General features: G+C 49.7%; 6 non-coding genes across 6 annotated transcripts; all 6 read right to left on the minus strand.

The window, feature by feature from the left end:
- Positions 1–9,636: 9,636 nt before the first annotated feature.
- On the minus strand, positions 9,637–9,708 carry trnaq-cug (transfer RNA glutamine (anticodon CUG)). The gene has a single exon. It is a non-coding gene; the product is annotated as a tRNA-Gln (tRNA).
- Positions 9,709–11,787: 2,079 nt separating this feature from the next.
- trnaq-cug (transfer RNA glutamine (anticodon CUG)) lies at positions 11,788–11,859 on the minus strand. Its single transcript has one exon. It is a non-coding gene; the product is annotated as a tRNA-Gln (tRNA).
- Positions 11,860–12,631: 772 nt separating this feature from the next.
- Positions 12,632–12,704, minus strand: trnaf-gaa (transfer RNA phenylalanine (anticodon GAA)). Its single transcript has one exon. It is a non-coding gene; the product is annotated as a tRNA-Phe (tRNA).
- A 2,144-nt stretch (positions 12,705–14,848) lies between these two features.
- Positions 14,849–14,921, minus strand: trnac-gca (transfer RNA cysteine (anticodon GCA)). Its single transcript has one exon. It is a non-coding gene; the product is annotated as a tRNA-Cys (tRNA).
- Positions 14,922–17,066: 2,145 nt separating this feature from the next.
- trnac-gca (transfer RNA cysteine (anticodon GCA)) lies at positions 17,067–17,139 on the minus strand. Its single transcript has one exon. It is a non-coding gene; the product is annotated as a tRNA-Cys (tRNA).
- A 2,531-nt stretch (positions 17,140–19,670) lies between these two features.
- trnaf-gaa (transfer RNA phenylalanine (anticodon GAA)) lies at positions 19,671–19,743 on the minus strand. Its single transcript has one exon. It is a non-coding gene; the product is annotated as a tRNA-Phe (tRNA).
- Positions 19,744–20,811: the final 1,068 nt, after the last annotated feature.

A 20,811-nucleotide genomic window follows, 5' to 3' on the forward strand; every position in this document is an offset into this window, starting at 1 on the left:
ACCTGTGATGGGCACTCGAGTTAAAGCATTGGGAATATAAAACCTTAAACAGTGGGAAAATACGTAACACAAGGTGAAACATGCGGTGTACGGAGTTGATTCGGACAAACATTCATGGCATAATCACATAAAACATAGTTTTCATCGGGGCGTCCTCCTGTAAGACTGTGGGGGAGAAGGTCTGTTATCGCCAAAGTCACAGCGGCTCCCTGCGGTGAGGGAGAGAGGGAGAAAGAAAACCCCCCAATGTTCAAAGAGAGATTTTCCGTTATCTGGCCGTGGAATGTCCATCTCCATTCCCCTACACTTGCAATGAGTTCAAATATAGGACAAACCTATTGTCAGGAGTGGGATTAGAACCCATTCCTCCACTTGGTGACCAAATTTGCTTACGCTTAGGTAGGAGTTTACCTTGACCCTGACACCTTGGACATTTCAGCGATGCTGACATTGAGCTCCCTTATCTCGAAGATAACGTTACAAAAATCAGTACAAAGTAAATGCTTTGGCAACCTTACACTAGATGAAGTCTTTCCAATTATGTACAGTCCATATAAAGAGATGACTTTAACAGGTGATGAGAATTGAGTGAAATAGTTGAAATCTCATTGTTACAGAGGGTTTAATTATTCTTCTTTCGGTTCCAACAGAAGAAAATTTATGACCAAGATTTCACGGGTTGTAATGGCAAGCAGTCCATAAAGCTTAAAATCAACTCCCCCCAATGTGGGCCTCGAACCCACGACCCTGAGATTAAGAGTCTCATGCTCTACCGACTGAGCTTGCCAGGCTGGCTGTCCAAAAGTCAAGAAAAGGTCATCATGAAAACCCAGAATTTTTCAGTTCTAAGTCTGGTAAATTAATCTGTCACTTTAATTTCTCAGTGAGTGGTCACAATTACAGTATAAGACATATGATACAGTTCACTCTGAATGTACTCAATGCTTTGACAGTACAGCATCTACGTAGTAGATTGGCCATCACATCACAATTCATCATTGGAAGTAACACTTCATTTGAAATCTTAACCCTTTAGGCGCCAGAGATTATGGATGAAATAAATGTATAAATAAAAAACTTCCTGAGATACAGAGAACTGAAGACGGGGCACAGCTCTGGGTCGGCAGTGCCCCTGGAGGCCCGTAGAAGCTCCACACTCCAGTTGATTCTTGGATAAAAGGGCACCCAGCCGGTCTCGAACTCGCGTGAGGCGGAGCAGGGATCATCCACCCCGCACACGGCCAGACTTTGCCCGGCCAGGGAGCACCTTCTGCGGGTCGGAGGCTCCGGGTCGGAGCCCCTGGAGCCTGGAGCCCTCACCGGGCCCCGAACTCGGCTGCCGGAGGCAGTGCAGTGCCTCATGGATAAAAGGGCACTCAGCCGGTCTCGAACTCGCGTGAGGCGGAGCAGGGATCATCCACCCCGCACACGGCCAGACTTTGCCCGGCCAGGGAGCACCTTCTGCGGATCGGAGGGTCCGGGTCGGAGCCCCTGGAGCCTGGAGCCCTCACCGGGCCCCGAACTCGGCTGCCGGAGGCAGTGCAGTGCCTCATGGATAAAAGGGCACCCAGCCGGTCTCGAACTCGCGTGAGGCGGAGCAGGGATCATCCACCCCGCACAAGGCCAGACTTTGCCCGGCCAGGGAGCACCTTCTGCGGGTTGGAGGCTCCGGGTCGGAGCCCCTGGAGCCTGGAGCCCTCACCGGGCCCCGAACTCGGCTGCCGGAGGCAGTGCAGTGCCTCATGGATAAAAGGGCACCCAGCCGGTCTCGAACTCGCGTGAGGCGGAGCAGGGATCATCCACCCCGCACACGGCCAGACTTTGCCCGGCCAGGGAGCACCTTCTGCGGGTCGGAGGCTCCGGGTCGGAGCCCCTGGAGCCTGGAGCCCTCACCGGGCCCCGAACTCGGCTGCCGGAGGCAGTGCAGTGCCTCATGGATAAAAGGGCACCCAGCCGGTCTCGAACTCGCGTGAGGCGGAGCAGGGATCATCCACCCCGCACACGGCCAGACTTTGCCCGGCCAGGGAGCACCTTCTGCGGGTCGGAGGCTCCGGGTCGGAGCCCCTGGAGCCTGGAGCCCTCACCGGGCCCTGAACTCGGCTGCCGGAGGCAGTGCAGTGCCTCATGGATAAAAGGGCACCCAGCCGGTCTCGAACTCACGTGAGGCGGAGCAGGGATCATCCACCCCGCACACGGCCAGACTTTGCCCGGGGAAGGGCCACTCTGGCTGGGCATGGCCCCCACTGAGCACCCCCTGGAACCCCTGGAGCCCCCGGAGCACCTCCAGAGCCACCCCCCACTCTCCCCAGATTCTGCCCGGGGAAGGGCCACTCTGGCTGGGCATGGCCTCCGCCGAGCACCCCCTGGAACCCCTGGAGCCCCTCCAGAGCCACCCCCCACTCCTCCAGACTCACCCCGGGGAAGGGCCACTCTGGCTGGGCATGGCCTCCGCTGAGCACCCCCTGGAACCCCTGGAGCCCTTCCAGAGCCACCCCCCACTCCTCCAGACTCACCCCGGGGAAGGGCCACTCTGGCTGGGCATGGCCCCCACTGAGCACCCCCTGGAACCCCTGGAGCCCCCGGAGCACCTCCAGAGCCACCCCCCACTCTCCCCAGATTCTGCCCGGGGAAGGGCCACTCTGGCTGGGCATGGCCTCGACTGAGCACCCCCTGGAGCCCCCGGAGCACCTCCAGAGCCACCCCCCACTCTACCCAGACTCTGCCCGGGGAAGGGCCACTCTGGCTGGGCATGGCCTCCGCCGAGCACCCCCTGGAACCCCTGGAGCCCCTCCAGAGCCACCCCCCACTCCTCCAGACTCACCCCGGGGAAGGGCCACTCTGGCTGGTCATGGCCCCCACTGAGCACCCCCTGGAACCCCTGGAACCCCTGGAGCTCCTCCAGAGCCACCCCGCATTCCCCCAAACTCAGTCTGGGGACGGGCCACTCTGGCTGGGCATGGCCTCCACTGAACACCCCCTGGAACCCCTGGAGCCCCCGGAGCACCTCCAGAGCCACCCCCCACTCTCCCCAGATTCTGCCCGGGGAAGGGCCACTCTGGCTGGGCATGGCCTCCGCCGAGCACCCCCTGGAGCCCCCGGAGCACCTCCAGAGCCACCCCCCACTCTCCCCAGACTCTGCCCGGGGAAGGGCCACTCTGGCTGGGCATGGCCTCCGCTGAGCACCCCCTGGAACCCCTGGAACCCCCGGAGCCCCTCCAGAGCCACCCCCCACTCTCCCCAGACTCACCCCGGGGAAGGGACACTCTGGCTGGGCATGGCCTCCACTGAGCACCCCCTGGAGCCCCCGGAGCACCTCCAGAGCCACCCCCCACTCTCCCCAGACTCACCACGGGGAAGGGCCACTCTGGCTGGGCATGGCCTCCGCTGAGCACCCCCTGGAACCCCTGGAGCCCCCGGAGCACCTCCAGAGCCACCCCCCACTCCTCCAGACTCTGCCCGGGGAAGGGACACTCTGGCTGGGCATGGCCTCCACTGAGCACCCCCTGGAGCCCCCGGAGCACCTCCAGAGCCACCCCCCACTCTCCCCAGACTCTGCCCGGGGAAGGGCCACTCTGGCTGGGTATGGCCTCCGCCGAGCACCCCCTGGAACCCCTGGAGCCCCTCCAGAGCCACCCCCCACTCCTCCAGACTCACCCCGGGGAAGGGCCACTCTGGCTGGGCATGGCCCCCACTGAGCACCCCCTGGAACCCCTGGAGCCCCCGGAGCACCTCCAGAGCCACCCCCCACTCTCCCCAGATTCTGCCCGGGGAAGGGCTTCTCTGGCTGGGCATGGCCTCCACTGAGCACCCCCTGGAGCCCCCGGAGCACCTCCAGAGCCACCCCCCACTCTCCCCAGACTCTGCCCGGGGAAGGGCCACTCTGGCTGGGCATGGCCTCCACTGAGCACCCCCTGGAGCCCCCGGAGCACCTCCAGAGCCACCCCCCACTCTCCCCAGACTCTGCCCGGGGAAGGGCCACTCTGGCCGGGCATGGCCTCCGCTGAGCACCCCCTGGAACCCCTGGAACCCCCGGAGCCACCCCCCACTCTCCCCAGACTCACCCCGGGGAAGGGCCACTCTGGCTGGGCATGGCCCCCACTGAGCACCCCCTGGAACCCCTGGAGCCCCCGGAGCACCTCCAGAGCCACCCCCCCACTCTCCCCAGATTCTGCCCGGGGAAGGGCCACTCTGGCTGGGCATGGCCTCCGCCGAGCACCCCCTGGAACCCCTGGAGCCCCTCCAGAGCCACCCCGCATTCCCCCAAACTCAGTCTGGGGACGGGCCACTCTGGCCGGGCATGGCCTCCGCTGAGCACCCCCTGGAACCCCTGGAACCCCCGGAGCCCCTCCAGAGCCACCCCCCACTCTCCCCAGACTCACCCCGGGGAAGGGACACTCTGGCTGGGCATGGCCTCCACTGAGCAACCCCTGGAGCCCCCGGAGCACCTCCAGAGCCACCCCCCACTCTCCCCAGACTCACCCCGGGGAAGGGCCACTCTGGCTGGGCATGGCCTCCGCTGAGCACCCCCTGGAACCCCTGGAGCCCCCGGAGCACCTCCAGAGCCACCCCCCACTCCTCCAGACTCTGCCCGGGGAAGGGACACTCTGGCTGGGCATGGCCTCCACTGAGCACCCCCTGGAGCCCCCGGAGCACCTCCAGAGCCACCCCCCACTCTCCCCAGACTCTGCCCGGGTAAGGGCCACTCTGGCTGGGCATGGCCTCCGCCGAGCACCCCCTGGAACCCCTGGAGCCCCTCCAGAGCCACCCCCCACTCCTCCAGACTCACCCCGGGGAAGGGCCACTCTGGCTGGGCATGGCCCCCACTGAGCACCCCCTGGAACCCCTGGAGCCCCCGGAGCACCTCCAGAGCCACCCCCCACTCTCCCCAGATTCTGCCCGGGGAAGGGCCACTCTGGCTGGGCATGGCCTCCACTGAGCACCCCCTGGAGCCCCCGGAGCACCTCCAGAGCCACCCCCCACTCTCCCCAGACTCTGCCCGGGGAAGGGCCACTCTGGCTGGGCATGGCCTCCGCCGAGCACCCCCTGGAACCCCTGGAGCCCCTCCAGAGCCACCCCCCACTCCTCCAGACTCACCCCGGGGAAGGGCCACTCTGGCTGGGCATGGCCCCCACTGAGCACCCCCTGGAACCCCTGGAGCCCCCGGAGCACCTCCAGAGCCACCCCCCCACTCTCCCCAGATTCTGCCCGGGGAAGGGCCACTCTGGCTGGGCATGGCCTCCGCCGAGCACCCCCTGGAACCCCTGGAGCCCCTCCAGAGCCACCCCGCATTCCCCCAAACTCAGTCTGGGGACGGGCCACTCTGGCTGGGCATTGCCTCCACTGAACACCCCCTGGAACCCCTGGAGCCCCCGGAGCACCTCCAGAGCCACCCCCCACTCTCCCCAGATTCTGCCCGGGGAAGGGCCACTCTGGCTGGGCATGGCCTCCACTGAACACCCCCTGGAACCCACGGAGCACCTCCAGAGCCACCCCGCATTCCCCCAAACTCAGTCTGGGGACGGGCCACTCTTCCCCGGGTTGCAGGCTCTGGGACTCCGGGGATGACCACCGGGGACCAGGCCCTCCCTTCGAACCCGGGGACCCACACTTAAGCACCCCCACACGGGCTACACACCCTTGGTTCAGCCCCCTGGAGGTCCGTGCCCTTGGTACTATACCATGGAAGTCCGTGCCCTTGGTACTCTGACTGGAGTACCAAGGGAACGGCCCAGCACTCACCACAGAGGCTCGCGCCGGCCCACCTTTCGTCCCCGGGTACCCACACTTAAGCACCCCCACACGAGCTACACACCCTTGGTGCAGCCCCCTGGAAGTCCGTGCCCTTGGTACTCTGAGCCACTTTAAAAGATAAAAAGCACCAGGACCCCAAGGCCCTGGCTCCCCTGTCCCCTACATCACACTTGGAGGCAGATTCCTTGCCCTCCACTGGCTGCCCCCGCGCCCAATGTACTCCATAACCGAAGAAGAGAGGGGGACCCGGAGGCCGGCCTACTAGGGTAACAGGTTTAATTTAGAGCCGGGGCTCTGGACCACCAATGCCAACAACCCCGCAGTGCGCAGGAGCCTTCGAAGCTGGATGAAACCAGAACGGGGCCCTACGATGGCGGTGACCAGCCAGTTGATAGCAAAGTGAGCCCTGGACAGGCGCTGCATTTGACAAACTCAGAGACGAGGAAGGGACCGGAGTCGGACCAAAAATATGCGCCGGCCCTGCCCCCCGCCCCGCGCAGAGCCATCGGACACGTTGAGGCTGAAGGGGACTGGCGCAGAGCCCTTGGGCCCAGGGGCTAAGCGCAGCCATCATCCTTCAAGCCGCGCCTCCTGCTGCGCGGGGGTGAGTGACAATGGGCTCGGACTGTGGTTCCGTCGGACGCGTTGAGGCTGAAGGAGACTGGCGCAGAGCCCCTGTAACAGGGGCTAAGCGCAGCCATCATCCTCCAAGCCGCGCGTCCTTCAGTGCGGGGGTGAGTGACAGTGGGCCTGGACTGTTGTTCCACCGGACGCGTTGAGGCTGAAGGGGACTGGTGCAGAGCCCCTGTGCCAGGGGCTAAGCGCAGCCATCATCCTCCAAGCCGCGCGTCCTTCTGCGCAGGGGTGAGTGACAGTGGACCCGGACTGTGTTCCCACCGGACGCGTTGAGGCTGAAGGGGACTGGCTCAGAGCCCCTGGCACAGGGGCTAAGCACAGCCATCATCCTTCAAGCCGCGCGTCCTTCAGTGCGGGGGTGAGTGACAGAGGGCCTGGACTGTTGTTCCACCGGACGCGTTGAGGCTGAAGGGGACTGGTGCAGAGCCCCTGTGCCAGGGGCTAAGCGCAGCCATCATCCTCCAAGCCGCGCGTCCTTCTGCGCAGGGGTGAGTGACAATGGACCCGGACTGTGTTCCCACCGGACGCGTTGAGGCTGAAGGGGACTGGCTCAGAGCCCCTGGCACAGGGGCTAAGCGCAGCCATCATCCTTCAAGCCGCGCGTCCTTCAGTGCGGGGGTGAGTGACGGTCCCATCTCCGGAGACGAGGGGCCAGGCGCGGGGGAAGCCAGTCAGACTGACGCCCCGCGCCTGGTGGGACCTCTGTCTCGGCCTCGCTTCCAACGTGTCCGGCGTGAGGTTAGCCGGAGCAAACCACAGCCGCAAAATGTAAACAAACCCGCAGTGCGCAGGAGCCTTCGAAGCTGGATAAAACCAGAACGGGGCCCTACGATGGCGGGTCTTGAGTGCCAATAGACCAAGCTCCTTGTCTGGTATACATAGAACCATGATTTGTACCATTTTCATGGTTGATTCATGGATCCCTGCTCCGCCTCACGCGAGTTCGAGACCGGCTGGGTGCACTTTTATCCATGAGGCACTGCACTGCCTCCGGCAGCCGAGTTCGGGGCCCGGTGAGGGCTCCAGGCTCCAGGGGCTCCGACCCGGAGCCTCCGACCCGCAGAAGGTGCTCCCTGGCCGGGCAAAGTCTGGCCGTGTGCGGGGTGGATGGCCCTGGGTCTGGGCGGCGCTAAGATCACGGAGCGGGTCACCTCCGCGTACAGCCCGTGGTCAGCGTGACACTGTGCTCTGCCCCGAGCAATCAGAGCAAACAGCAAGCTTCTGGAAGTGCCCGGGAGTCTGGTAAAATCAAGCCGAAAATAGACCCTCTCATGCCGGGTCTGAGCGGCGCTTAGAGCCCGGAGGAGCGCGGAGCGCGGGGCTCCATTCAGAGGCTCCGTGATCCGCCTTACAACCAGCTCTCACCTCCGCGTACAGCCCGTGGTCAGCGTGACACTGTGCTCTGCCCCGAGCAATCAGAGCAAACAGCAAGCTTCTGGAAGTGCCCGGGAGTCTGGTAAAATCAAGCCGAAAATAGACCCTCTCATGCCGATAACGATTTCCTGGTTTCCTTACATAATTACACACAGTGGTTACTTCTGGGATTGTATTTCTTGCTTGCTCTGGCAAGGTGAGCAGTCGTCCCTGGGTGGGCTCGAACAGCCGAAGGCGCTAGCCGATTGCGCCACAGAGACGAGAATATAGGCGTATCCATAAAAGACTTGTGCCTCTAATTGCAATAAGAAATGAAGAAAAACTCTGGATTCAGAGCGCTAACGGCTATACCGTTGAACCACACCTTTCTACAGGATGTCCTGTTTTGAAAATAAGTATGACATTTGATCATTGGGCTATATCAAAGAGAGCAGCATTGAAGTAGGCAAACTTCTGCTTCATGGTTTCATTGTGTGGTGGTCATCACATCTGCCCTACACGCAGAAGGTCTTGGGTACAACATTCAGCGAAACCAAACATGTTACCAAACATGTTCATGCTAACAATGTTCCAACGAAAGCATGCTGTTTATGTTTTATAGATCCTTTCCAGGCCATTTATGTCCTGATCTCGCAAAATATCCAATAGACCCAGCATTCCTATTCATTGTATTTTTGAGCAAAGACTAACATTCAGGTACACATGCCGAAACCCGTGATTGAACCAGGAATAACGTAGCGAGAAAATGAACTAGTTCTGTGTGTCCTTTTTTCTTTTCTTTTGATTAAACATAAAACAATACAGGACACGACCAGGGAGAAAAAATCGTAATTAAAAGAACTTAATAGTTACATAAAACATAACATAAAATAAAATAAAACAAAATCACATTTAAATGAAAATAAGGGTCCTACTTGGTCCAAGTCAATCAAATTAGTGCTTATCCAAGTTAAGCCTGAATGTCACTGTTTTCCATTCATCCAATGTCTAATGTCTGTTACTATGTCAGTCAAGTCTTTGATCGTTGGCGTGGTTGGTGTCGAGCATTTCTTTGTGATGGCCTTTTTCTCTACAGCCAAAAGTATGTTCCAAGGGTATCCATTTATTGTGTCCATGGCAGGAGTGTTGAGGCCCAAGTACATAGTTTTAAATTTGAGTGGGATGGCAAAGTCAAAAACAGTCTGCAGTGCCCTGTGAATTTCAGTCCATTATTTTTGAGCAACAGCACAGCCCCAAAACACCTGATAGTGGTTTGCCTGCTGGGTTCTCCAGCAGTTAGCATTTCCTTGTGAATAATGGGCACTTTGACATGGTGTGGTGAAAAAAACATATTTTTCCCCTTCAGGCATGTGATTTTGTGGTCTTCCTCAGGGCTGTTCCTACATTTCCACACTCTTGGTCAGACAAAACCAGGTTAACTTCTCGTTCCCATTGGTTTAGAATATACTTAGCAGAACGTTGTCCAGATCACCAATGCATTGAGATCATTTAGAAATGATTCCCCTCGCAAGTTCTGATTGATTGGTTTCAACAAAGATTACTGTCAGAGGATTATAGTGGTCATTTCTTTGTTTCATTTCTTGCTTATAATAAGTCCTATAAAAGTCCTGTCTCTCCAAGTCAAAGGATTCCTTCAACACATCAATGCTTTTCATTTGATTTTCTTTTGCAATGCGGTGAAACGTTTACGCCTTTTGTAATCCAGGCGTTGAATCATAAGCTTGGTCATAAGAAAACCAGCTCCAGATTTTAACAGCTTTGTTTAGTTTGTATGCTTTGGTTGGCTCCTTTCAGAGGGTAAGCACAGATTTTACCCAAAGATTCTTCTTGTTTCTGCACTTTTTCAAAAGAGTAGCGCTGCTCTTAGGGCACTCAAGGTTCCCCCGAGATTTGAACTCGGATCGCTGGATTCAGAGTCCAGAGTGCTAACCATTACACCATGGAACCGCAAACTCCTCCTTGGAAGGATAACGGTCATCCAAAGCTACAAGTCTTTACGTCAATCATCCCTTGCCAAAAAAATGAGAAACAAGGAGTGAAAACAGTGCAAATAATCTTGATGTGCAGCAATACTTTTCCCTCTCTTAATACAAAGTGTAGCAGCAGTAAACTAGAGGGAGAAAGGTATGGGTTTGAGGGCTCTTCTTGTGGGCTTTTCTGTCCTTGTAAATATTTTTCATAGACAAAAGAGTAGGCATTCCCTGTTTACTAAACAGGCCCTTTGACCAAGGAAGCCGCAGCGCCATAACGATTTCCTGGTTTCCTTACATAATTACATACAGTGGTTACTTTTGGGATTGTATTTCTTGCTTGCTCTGGCAAGGTGAGCAGTCGTCCCTGGGTGGGCTCGTACCACCAACCTTTCGGTTAACAGCCGAACGCACTAGCCGATTGCGCCACAGAGACGAGAATCTAGGCATATCCATAAAAGACTTGTGCATCTAATTGCAATAAGAAATGAAGAAAAACTCTGGATTCAGAGCGCTAACCGCTATACCGTTGAACCACACCTTTCTACAGGATGTCCTGTTTTGAAAATAAGTATGACATTTGATCATTGGGCTATATCAAAGAGAGCAGCATTGAAGTAGGCAAACTTCTGCTTCATGGTTTCATTGTGTGGTGGTCATCACATCTGCCCTACACGCAGAAGGTCTTGGGTACAACATTCAGCGAAACCAAACATGTTACCAAACATGTTCATGCTAACAATGTTCCAACGAAAGCATGCTGTTTATGTTTTATAGATCCTTTCCAGGCCATTTATGTCCTGATCTCGCAAAATATCCAATAGACCCAGCATTCCTATTCATTGTATTTTTGAGCAAAGACTAACATTCAGGTACACATGCCGAACCCGGGATTGAACCAGGAATAACGTAGCGAGAAAATGAACTAGTTCTGTGTGTCCTTTTTTCTTTTCTTTTGATTAAACATAAAACAATACAGGACACGACCAGGTAGCAAAAATCGTAATTAAAAGAACTTAATAGTTACATAAAACATAACATAACATAAAATAAAATAAAAACAAAATCACATTTAAATGAAAATAAGGGTCCTACTTGGTCCAAGTCAATCAAATTAGTGCTTATCCAAGTTAAGCCTGAATGTCACTGTTTTCCATTCATCCAATGTCTAATGTCTGTTACTATGTCAGTCAAGTCTTTGATCGTTGGCGTGGTTGGTGTCGAGCATTTCTTTGTGATGGCCTTTTTCTCTACAGCCAAAAGTATGTTCCAAGGGTATCCATTTATTGTGTCCATGGCAGGAGTGTTGAGGCCCAAGTACATAGTTTTAAATTTGAGTGGGATGGCAAAGTCAAAAACAGTCTGCAGTGCCCTGTGAATTTCAGTCCATTATTTTTGAGCAACAGCACAGCCCTAAAACACCTGATAGTGGTTTGCCTGCTGGGTTCTCCAGCAGTTAGCATTTCCTTGTGAATAATGGGCACTTTGACATGGTGTGGTGAAAAAAACATATTTTTCCCCTTCAGGCATGTGATTTTGTGGTCTTCCTCAGGGCTGTTCCTACATTTCCACACTCTTGGTCAGACAAAACCAGGTTAACTTCTCGTTCCCATTGGTTTAGAATATACTTAGCAGAACGTTGTTCAGATTACCAATGCATTGAGATCATTTAGAAATGATTCCCCTCGCAAGTTCTGATTGATTGGTTTCAACAAAGATTACAGTCAGAGGATTATAGTGGTCATTTCTTTGTTTCATTTCTTGCTTATAATAAGTCCTATAAAAGTCCTGTCTCTCCAAGTCAAAGGATTCCTTCAACACATCAATGCTTTTCATTTGATTTTCTTTTGCAATGCGGTGAAACGTTTACGCCTTTTGTAATCCAGGCGTTGAATCATAAGCTTGGTCATAAGAAAACCAGCTCCAGATTTTAACAGCTTTGTTTAGTTTGCATGCTTTGGTTAGCTCCTTTCAGGGGGTAAGCACAGATTTTACCCAAAGATTCTTCTTGTTTCTGCACTTTTTCAAAGGAGTAGCGGTGCTCTCGGGGCACTCAAGGTTCCACCGAGATTTAAACTCGGATCGCTGGATTCAGAGTCCAGAGTGCTAACCATTACACCATGGAACCGCAGACTCCTCCTTGGAAGGATAACGGTCATCCAAAGCTACAAGTCTTTACGTCAATCATCCCTTGCCAAAAAAATGAGAAACAAGGAGTGAAAACAGTGCAAATAATCTTGATGTGCAGCAATACTTTTCCCTCTCTTAATGCAAAGTGTAGCAGCAGTAAACTTGAGGGAGAAAGGTATGGGTTTGAGGGCTCTTCTTGTGGGCTTTACTGTCCTTGTAAATCTTTTTCATAGACAATAGAGTAGGCATTTCCTTTTTACTAAACAGGCCCTAAACGAACCACCAACCTTTCGCCTACCAGCAGAACGCGCTAGCCGATTGCGCCACAGAGGCGAGAATCTTGACATACCCATAAAAGGGTTACCCCTCTAATTGCAATTAGAAATGAAGAAAAACTCTGGATTCAGAGCGCTAACCGCTATACCGTTGAACCACACCTTTCTACAGGATGTCCTGTTTTGAAAATAAGTATGACATTTGATCATTGGGCTATATCAAAGAGAGCAGCATTGAAGTAGGCAAACTTCTGCTTCATGGTTTCATTGTGTGGTGGTCATCACATCTGCCCTACACGCAGAAGGTCTTGGGTACAACATTCAGCAAAACCAAACATGTTACCAAACATGTTCATGCTAACAATGTTCCAACGAAAGCATGCTGTTTATGTTTTATAGATCCTTTCCAGGCCATTTATGTCCTGATCTCGCAAAATATCCAATAGACCCAGCATTCCTATTCATTGTATTTTTGAGCAACCTTTTTGGTACACCTGCCGAAACCCGGGATTGAACCAGGGACCTTTAGATCTTCAGTCTAACGCTCTCCCAACTGAGCTATTTCAGCTACTTTTTTAGTAAATTAGGCAAGGGAGCGAAACGTGTGGCATAACGTAGCGAGAAAATGAACTAGTTCTGTGTGTCCTTTTTTCTTTTCTTTCGATTAAACATAAAACAATACAGGACACGACCAGGGAGCAAAAATCGAAATAAAAAGAACATAAATAGCACTAAACATAAAATAAAAACAAAATCACATTTAAATGAAAATAGGGGTCCTACTTGGTCCAAAGTCGATCAAATTAGTGCTTATCCAAATTAAGTCTGAATGTCACTGTTTTCCATTCATCCAATGTCTAATGTCTGTTACTATGTCAGTCAAGTCTTTGATCGTTGGCGTGGTTGGTGTCGAGCATTTCTTTGTGATGGCCTTTTTCTCTACAGCCAAAAGTATGTTCCAAGGGTATCCATTTATTGTGTCCATGGCAGGAGTGTTGAGGCCCAAGTACATAGTTTTAAATTTGAGTGGGATGGCAAAGTCAAAAACAGTCTGCAGTGCCCTGTGAATTTTAGTCCAATTTTTTTGAGCAACAGCACAGCCCCAAAACACCTGATAGTGGTTTGCCTGCTGGGTTCTCCAGCAGTTAGCATTTCCTTGTGAATAATGGGCACTTTGACATGGTGTGGTGAAAAAAACATATTTTTCCCCTTCAGGCATGTGATTTTGTGGTCTTCCTCAGGGCTGTTCCTACATTTCCACACTCTTGGTCAGACAAAACCAGGTTCACTTCTCGTTCCCATTGGTTTAGAATATACTTAGCAGAACGTTGTCCAGATTACCAATGCATTGAGATCATTTAGAAATGATTCCCCTCGCAAGTTCTGATTGATTGGCTTCAACGAAGATTACTGTCAGAGGATTATAGTGGTAATTTCTTTGTTTCATTTCTTGCTTATAATAAGTCCCATAAAAGTCCTGTCTCTCCAAGTCAAAGGATTCCTTCAACACATCAATGCTTTTCATTTGATTTTCTTTTGCAATGCGGTGAAACGTTTACGCCTTTTGTAATCCAGGCGTTGAATCATAAGCTTGGTCATAAGAAAACCAGCTCCAGATTTTAACAGCTTTGTTTAGTTTGTATGCTTTGGTTAGCTCCTTTCAGGGGGTAAGCACAGATTTTACCCAAAGATTCTTCATGTTTCTGCACTTTTTCAAAAGAGTAACGCTACTCTCGGGGCACTCAAGGTTCCACTGAGATTTGAACTCGGATCGCTGGATTCAAAGTGTGCTAACCATTACACCATGGAACCGCAGACTGCTCCTTGGAAGGATAACGGTGATCCAAAGCTACAAGTCTTACATCAATCATCCCTTGCCCAAAAAATGAGAAACAAGGAGTGCAAACAGTGCAAACAATCTTGATGTGCAGCAATACTTTTCCCTCTCTTAATGCAAAGTGTAGCAGCAGTAAACTTGAGGGAGAAAGGTATGGGTTTGAGGGCTCTTCTTGTGGGCTTTACTGTCCTTGTAAATCTTTTTCATAGACAAAAAGTAGGCATTTCCTGTTAACTAAACAGGCCCTTTGACCAAGGAAGCCCCAGCGCCGTAATGATTTCCTGGTTTCCTTAGATAATTACATTCAGTGGTTACTTGTGGGATTGTATTTCTTGCTTGCTCTGGCAAGGTGAGCAGTCGTCCCTGGGTGGGCTCAAACCACCAACTTTTCACCTACCAGCAGAACGCGCTAGCCGATTGCGCCACAGAGGCGAGAATCTTGACATACCCGTAAAAGGGTTACCCCTCTAATTGCAATTAGAAATGAATAAAAACTCTGGATTCAGAGCTCTAACCGCTATACCGTTGAACCACACCTTTCTACAGGATGTCCTGTTTTGAAAATAAGTATGACATTTGATCATTGGGCTATATCAAAGAGAGCAGCATTGAAGTAGGCAAACTTCTGCTTCATGGTTTCATTGTGTGGTGGTCATCACATCTGCCCTACACGCAGAAGGTCTTGGGTACAACATTCAGCAAAACCAAACATGTTACCAAACATGTTCATGCTAACAATGTTCCAACGAAAGCATGCTGTTTATGTTTTATAGATCCTTTCCAGGCCATTTATGTCCTGATCTCGCAAAATATCCAATAGACCCAGCATTCCTATTCATTGTATTTTTGAGCAAAGACTAACATTCAGGTACACCTGCCGAAACCCGGGATTGAACCAGGGACCTTTAGATCTGCAGTCTAACGCTCTCCCAACTGTGCTATTTTGGCTACTTTTTCACCGAATTAGGCAAGGGATCAAAACGTGTGGCATAACGTAGCGAGAAAAATGAACTAGTTCTGTGTGTCCTTTTTTCTTTTCTTTCGATTAAACATAAAACAATACAGGACACGACCAGGGAGCAAAAATCGAAATAAAAAGAACATAAATAGCACTAAACATAAAATAAAAACAAAATCACATTTAAATGAAAATAGGGGTCCTACTTGGTCCAAAGTCGATCAAATTAGTGCTTATCCAAATTAAGCCTGAATGTCACTGTTTTCCATTCATCCAATGTCTAATGTCTGTTACTATGTCAGTCAAGTCTTTGATCGTTGGCGTGGTTGGTGTCGAGCATTTCTTTGTGATGGCCTTTTTCTCTACAGCCAAAAGTATGTTCCAAGGGTATCCATTTATTGTGTCCATGGCAGGAGTGTTGAGGCCCAAGTACATAGTTTTAAATTTGAGTGGGATGGCAAAGTCAAAAACAGTCTGCAGTGCCCTGTGAATTTCAGTCCATTATTTTTGAGCAACAGCACAGCCCCAAAACACCTGATAGTGGTTTGCCTGCTGGGTTCTCCAGCAGTTAGCATTTCCTTGTGAATAATGGGCACTTTGACATGGTGTGGTGAAAAAAACATATTTTTCCCCTTCAGGCATGTGATTTTGTGGTCTTCCTCAGGGCTGTTCCTACATTTCCACACTCTTGGTCAGACAAAACCAGGTTCACTTCTCGTTCCCATTGGTTTAGAATATACTTAGCAGAACGTTGTCCAGATTACCAATGCATTGAGATCATTTAGAAATGATTCCCCTCGCAAGTTCTGATTGATTGGCTTCAACGAAGATTACTGTCAGAGGATTATAGTGGTAATTTCTTTGTTTCATTTCTTGCTTATAATAAGTCCCATAAAAGTCCTGTCTCTCCAAGTCAAAGGATTCCTTCAACACATCAATGCTTTTCATTTGATTTTCTTTTGCAATGCGGTGAAACGTTTACGCCTTTTGTAATCCAGGCGTTGAATCATAAGCTTGGTCATAAGAAAACCAGCTCCAGATTTTAACAGCTTTGTTTAGTTTGTATGCTTTGGTTAGCTCCTTTCAGGGGGTAAGCACAGATTTTACCCAAAGATTCTTCATGTTTCTGCACTTTTTCAAAAGAGTAACGCTACTCTCGGGGCACTCAAGGTTCCACTGAGATTTGAACTCGGATCGCTGGATTCAAAGTGTGCTAACCATTACACCATGGAACCGCAGACTGCTCCTTGGAAGGATAACGGTGATCCAAAGCTACAAGTCTTACATCAATCATCCCTTGCCCAAAAAATGAGAAACAAGGAGTGCAAACAGTGCAAACAATCTTGATGTGCAGCAATACTTTTCCCTCTCTTAATGCAAAGTGTAGCAGCAGTAAACTTGAGGGAGAAAGGTATGGGTTTGAGGGCTCTTCTTGTGGGCTTTACTGTCCTTGTAAATCTTTTTCATAGACAAAAAGTAGGCATTTCCTGTTAACTAAACAGGCCCTTTGACCAAGGAAGCCCCAGCGCCGTAATGATTTCCTGGTTTCCTTAGATAATTACATTCAGTGGTTACTTGTGGGATTGTATTTCTTGCTTGCTCTGGCAAGGTGAGCAGTCGTCCCTGGGTGGGCTCAAACCACCAACTTTTCACCTACCAGCAGAACGCGCTAGCCGATTGCGCCACAGAGGCGAGAATCTTGACATACCCGTAAAAGGGTTACCCCTCTAATTGCAATTAGAAATGAATAAAAACTCTGGATTCAGAGCTCTAACCGCTATACCGTTGAACCACACCTTTCTACAGGATGTCCTGTTTTGAAAATAAGTATGACATTTGATCATTGGGCTATATCAAAGAGAGCAGCATTGAAGTAGGCAAACTTCTGCTTCATGGTTTCATTGTGTGGTGGTCATCACATCTGCCCTACACGCAGAAGGTCTTGGGTACAACATTCAGCAAAACCAAACATGTTACCAAACATGTTCATGCTAACAATGTTCCAACGAAAGCATGCTGTTTATGTTTTATAGATCCTTTCCAGGCCATTTATGTCCTGATCTCGCAAAATATCCAATAGACCCAGCATTCCTATTCATTGTATTTTTGAGCAAAGACTAACATTCAGGTACACCTGCCGAAACCCGGGATTGAACCAGGGACCTTTAGATCTGCAGTCTAACGCTCTCCCAACTGTGCTATTTTGGCTACTTTTTCACCGAATTAGGCAAGGGATCAAAACGTGTGGCATAACGTAGCGAGAAAATGAACTAGTTCTGTGTGTCCTTTTTTCTTTTCTTTCGATTAAACATAAAACAATACAGGACACGACCAGGGAGCAAAAATCGAAATAAAAAGAACATAAATAGCACTAAACATAAAATAAAAACAAAATCACATTTAAATGAAAATAGGGGTCCTACTTGGTCCAAAGTCGATCAAATTAGTGCTTATCCAAATTAAGCCTGAATGTCACTGTTTTCCATTCATCCAATGTCTAATGTCTGTTACTATGTCAGTCAAGTCTTTGATCGTTGGCGTGGTTGGTGTCGAGCATTTCTTTGTGATGGCCTTTTTCTCTACAGCCAAAAGTATGTTCCAAGGGTATCCATTTATTGTGTCCATGGCAGGAGTGTTGAGGCCCAAGTACATAGTTTTAAATTTGAGTGGGATGGCAAAGTCAAAAACAGTCTGCAGTGCCCTGTGAATTTCAGTCCATTATTTTTGAGCAACAGCACAGCCCCAAAACACCTGATAGTGGTTTGCCTGCTGGGTTCTCCAGCAGTTAGCATTTCCTTGTGAATAATGGGCACTTTGACATGGTGTGGTGAAAAAAACATATTTTTCCCCTTCAGGCATGTGATTTTGTGGTCTTCCTCAGGGCTGTTCCTACATTTCCACACTCTTGGTCAGACAAAACCAGGTTCACTTCTCGTTCCCATTGGTTTAGAATATACTTAGCAGAACGTTGTCCAGATTACCAATGCATTGAGATCATTTAGAAATGATTCCCCTCGCAAGTTCTGATTGATTGGCTTCAACGAAGATTACTGTCAGAGGATTATAGTGGTCATTTCTTTGTTTCATTTCTTGCTTATAATAAGTCCTATAAAAGTCCTGTCTCTCCAAGTCAAAGGATTCCTTCAACACATCAATGCTTTTCATTTGATTTTCTTTTGCAATGCGGTGAAACGTTTACGCCTTTTGTAATCCAGGCGTTGAATCATAAGCTTGGTCATAAGAAAACCAGCTCCAGATTTTAACAGCTTTGTTTAGTTTGTATGCTTTGGTTAGCTCCTTTCAGGGGGTAAGCACAGATTTTACCCAAAGATTCTTCATGTTTCTGCACTTTTTCAAAAGAGTAACGCTACTCTCGGGGCACTCAACGTTCCACTGAGATTTGAACTCGGATCGCTGGATTCAAAGTGTGCTAACCATTACACCATGGAACCGCAGACTGCTCCTTGGAAGGATAACGGTGATCCAAAGCTACAAGTCTTACATCAATCATCCCTTGCCCAAAAAATGAGAAACAAGGAGTGCAAACAGTGCAAACAATCTTGATGTGCAGCAATACTTTTCCCTCTCTTAATGCAAAGTGTAGCAGCAGTAAACTTGAGGGAGAAAGGTATGGGTTTGAGGGCTCTTCTTGTGGGCTTTACTGTCCTTGTAAATCTTTTTCATAGACAGAAAGTAGGCATTTCCTGTTAACTAAACTGGCCCTTTGACCAAGGAAGCCCCAGCGCCGTAATGATTTCCTGGTTTCCTTACATAATTACATTCAGTGGTTACTTGTGGGATTGTATTTCTTGCTTGCTCTGGCAAGGTGAGAAGTCGTCCCTGGGTGGGCTCGAACCACCAACTTTTCGCCTACCAGCAGAACGCGCTAGCCGATTGCGCCACAGAGGCGAGAATCTTGACATATCCGTAACAGGGTTACGCCTCTAATTGCAATTAGAAATGAAGAAAAACTCTGGATTCAGAGCGCTAACCGCTATACCGTTGTCTTTACATCAATCATCCCTTGCCCAAAAAATGAGAAACAAGGAGTGCAAACAGTGCAAACAATCTTGATGTGCAATAATACTTTTCCCTCTCTTAATGCAAAGTGTAGCAGCAGTAAACTTGAGGGAGAAAGGTATGGGTTTGAGGGCTCTTCTTGTGGGCTTTACTGTCCTTGTAAATCTTTTTCATAGACAATAGAGTAGGCATTTCCTTTTTACTAAACAGGCCCTAAACGAACCACCAACCTTTCGCCTACCAGCAGAACACGCTAGCCGATTGCGCCACAGAGGCGAGAATCTTGACATACCCATAAAAGGGTTACCCCTCTAATTGCAATTAGAAATGAAGAAAAACTCTGGATTCAGAGCGCTAACCGCTATACCGTTGAACCACACCTTTCTACAGGATGTCCTGTTTTGAAAATAAGTATGACATTTGATCATTGGGCTATATCAAAGAGAGCAGCATTGAAGTAGGCAAACTTCTGCTTCATGGTTTCATTGTGTGGTGGTCATCACATCTGCCCTACACGCAGAAGGTCTTGGGTACAACATTCAGCAAAACCAAACATGTTACCAAACATGTTCATGCTAACAATGTTCCAACGAAAGCATGCTGTTTATGTTTTATAGATCCTTTCCAGGCCATTTATGTCCTGATCTCGCAAAATATCCAATAGACCCAGCATTCCTATTCATTGTATTTTTGAGCAAAGACTAACAATCATGTACACCTGCCGAAACCCGGGATTGAACCAGGGACCTTTAGATCTTCAGTCTTACGCTCTCCCAACTGAGCATTTTCGGCTACTTTTTCAGCAAATTAGGCAAGGGAGCGAAACGTGTGGCATAACGTAGCGAGAAAATGATCTAGTTCTGTGTGTCCTTTTTTCTTTTCTTTTGATTAAACATAAAACAATACAGGACGCGACCAGGGAGCAAAAATCGAAATAAAAAGAACATAAATAGCACTAAACATAAAATAAAAACAAAATCACATTTAAATGAAAATAGGGGTACTACTTGGTCCAAAGTCGATCAAATTAGTGCTTATCCAAATTAAGCCTGAATGTCACTGTTTTCCATTCATCCAATGTCTAATGTCTGTTACTATGTCAGTCAAGTCTTTGATCGTTGGCGTGGTTGGTGTCGAGCATTTCTTTGTGATGGCCTTTTTCTCTACAGCCAAAAGTATGTTCCAAGGGTATCCATTTATTGTGTCCATGGCAGGAGTGTTGAGGCCCAAGTACATAGTTTTAAATTTGAGTGGGATGGCAAAGTCAAAAACAGTCTGCAGTGCCCTGTGAATTTCAGTCCATTATTTTTGAGCAACAGCACAGCCCCACAACACCTAATAGTGGTTTGCCTGCTGGGTTCTCCAGCAGTTAGCATTTCCTTGTGAATAATGGGCACTTTGACATGGTGTGGTGAAAAAAACATATTTTTCCCCTTCAGGCATGTGATTTTGTGGTCTTCCTCAGGGCTGTTCCTACATTTCCACACTCTTGGTCAGACAAAACCAGGTTCACTTCTCGTTCCCATTGGTTTAGAATATACTTAGCAGAACGTTGTCCAGATTACCAATGCATTGAGATCATTTAGAAATGATTTCCCTCGCAAGTTCTGATTGATTGGCTTCAACGAAGATTACTGTCAGAGGATTATAGTGGTCATTTCTTTGTTTCATTTCTTGCTTATAATAAGTCCCATAAAAGTCCTGTCTCTCCAAGTCAAAGGATTCCTTCAACACATCAATGCTTTTCATTTGATTTTCTTTTGCAATGCGGTGAAACGTTTACGCCTTTTGTAATCCAGGCGTTGAATCATAAGCTTGGTCATAAGAAAACCAGCTCCAGATTTTAACAGCTTTGTTTAG

The sequence above is a fragment of the Eucyclogobius newberryi genome, unplaced genomic scaffold, assembly GCF_026437365.1.
Source record: "Eucyclogobius newberryi isolate DKJ021-1_F unplaced genomic scaffold, fEucNew1.0.hap1 SCAF_130, whole genome shotgun sequence".
In the NCBI taxonomy this organism is placed as follows: Eukaryota; Metazoa; Chordata; class Actinopteri; order Gobiiformes; family Gobiidae; genus Eucyclogobius; species Eucyclogobius newberryi.